The following is a 2,431-nucleotide window of genomic DNA, read 5'->3' as shown; positions in this document are numbered from 1 at the left end:
GGAGCACATCCACCCCCTCTCCACCCAGCTAGGGGCTGCGAACGAGCACTCGCCAGAAACCCAGCGCAGCCACCTCCACTTGTTACCTACCAACCTACCAACCTACTGTGTGTACCAGTAGCTACCGGGTACGTGTACCCCCCCTTGCCCCCCACCTCATAACTACCACCCCAGTGTTAGCAAATGGTGCCAACTACACTATGGCTCTGTCCACTCCGAATTATGCACAAAGTATCTACCCACCACGTGTGTCCAGTCTATAGTGTTGGCAATGGCTGGTAACACTGTACGTATAATCATAGCGAAGCTAACTGGCGGTGACCGTAGAGAGGGGCGGGCGGCGTTACCAGCCACCCTTACGATAATAATGCACTTTAGAAACAGCAGCTGGTAAAACTTGCCGGCACTCGACGAACTTAATAAACGTGAATCTCTCGTCGTTCAAGTTTCCAAAACTGTTTCGCGTTTATCGACAGTAAATTTGTTCGAGCATTCGCAGCCCCTTCGTCTCCCTCGTCATCCCGGCGAATCGCCGTTTCCTCCTGCCCCCTCAGCCATTTGATTCTCACGAGACAGAGTGGAACGAGTAGAAATGGAAAAAATTATTTTAACAATAATTTTCACCCTCGTAAGTCCCTTCTCTGGCGATACTTCTTACGGCACTGCTTGGGGGCTTTAAGTCGCGTAACGTGCATAGGATAGCGTATGGGAGTTGCGTATAGGCGATTAGAAGACGGTTCGATTTGTCGCGCGAGTTTTAACGCGTCTGCCAAGTTTTTAGAGGCTTTAAAAAGTCGGGAGAGACCGTGACGAAAAATACATATATGCATGTAGAGTGTTGTTTTTATATCTGGCAGTATTATATGGCGCCTATAGGTATGCAGATTAAATATATATATATATATAGTAGGTTTTATCAGTAGGTCCATGGATGGGTCGAGCCTCTGGGGAGAGTGGATAAAAAAATTTAATTCCTTCCGGGAGAGTTAGTGCCCGAATACCGGCGTTTCCTGTTTCGACCGGAACTCTCCCCCTGCTTTCTTCCTCTTTCTCTTTTTGTTTTTTCTCATTCTTTCAGGACTTATTAAATGGGAACTAGCGGCGCCCCGGTGGCTGTTGGATCCCTTGGCTCTTGGTAAGCTTCCAAGCTCGGCGACGACCCCGAAGCAACCCCCCCTTGGCCTCTGAGCGTTAAGGCGCGTACACACCGAGGACTCCCTACTTGTGAGTGTATCATTTGTAATCCACCCGTCGTGTTGGTTAGAGGGGATGAAAGATTTTTTTGCGAAGACACCCTCGGGACGTGACCTTGGAAAACTATAGGAAGCTAAGGAGTTTCTGTACCACCCTATATACTTTAGAGACGTTAAATTATAATATATTGGGCGTATTTAGATTGAGTTTAAATAGTCGGAAACTGTATAGCGCTTAAAGGTACGAGTAGCCCTTTGCCTTGAGAGAAGCTTTATTTTATCTCGCCCGACTCAAGCAACTCCATTCCCACCTTGAGCTGCTCTAACGAGCAGCTGAACAGCCAAAAGTCCCGAACTTCGCTGCCAGCAGCGAACGGACCATCCAGCGAGTTGGTCGCGGTGGCTTTGCTCTCCAATTCGGATTATTTAAATCCCAGTGATATTCTCGGCCAAACTGTTTGGCTTTATATTTTAACATAAAATAGTGCATAAGCCTGCACCGCGCTATTACCCATAAGGCTCTGGGGTTTTGTAGGACGTCAAATTCTCGACGCACCGTAAGACGTTCCACGTGAAAAATCCAGTTGGATCCGGGTTGATCCACTCTTGGGATTTGACTGAAGTTCATTGGGTGCGAGGGACGTAAATATGGTGGGAGAGACGTGAAAATAAAGGGAAAAAATGGTCCCAAGAAAAATGTATAAAGCAGGACTAATTCGTAAGGAAAAATAAAATGATCCGGAAGCCGGGGGTGGCCCGTAGCCGTGAATTCGAAACAATCAGGGACAATCCTCTCGTCTCGAGTTCGGCTTCTTAATTGCGTCAATTAATTCGAGGCGTAATCCAGTTAACGAAGCACGGAATTAATAGAGTTACTTCGAAAGTTCGACCTCCATGGAGTAATTTGAATTTTATAACGTCCGATTTGAACTGTCGTGGTATATAACCCATACACCAGACCCAACCACCCACCCTTATCTAGTTACCAACCCATCCATCGAGCTATACGTATATACCGAAACCCCTCGTATTTTTCCATATTTCCCATTCAAGGGTAGTTAAACTTTATCGTGTTTTCTCTAACGACTGTAACGACTCGGAAAAAAATAAATAAATAAATAAAATAAATCACTAAAAATGAATACGTCATACCTGGCGTACATTTAGTTCGCGGTTGTCCATATCTGGAAGACTTTATTTATATTTAAAAAAAAAAAAAAAAAAAAAAAAACAAAAAA

At 45.2% G+C, this 2,431-nt stretch overlaps 1 protein-coding gene across 8 annotated transcripts in view; it reads right to left on the bottom strand.

Annotated features, from left to right (window-relative positions):
* Positions 1 to 2,431, bottom strand: part of LOC107269498 (RNA-binding protein Musashi homolog 2) — a 150,543-nt gene that overhangs the window by 58,145 nt on the left and 89,967 nt on the right. The gene's annotated exons all lie outside the window — the stretch shown is intronic.

The sequence above is a fragment of the Cephus cinctus genome, unplaced genomic scaffold, assembly GCF_000341935.2.
Source record: "Cephus cinctus unplaced genomic scaffold, Ccin1 Ccin1_scaffold0662, whole genome shotgun sequence".
Taxonomy (NCBI): domain Eukaryota; kingdom Metazoa; phylum Arthropoda; class Insecta; order Hymenoptera; family Cephidae; genus Cephus; species Cephus cinctus.
This window is presented reverse-complemented; position numbering and strand designations above follow the sequence as displayed.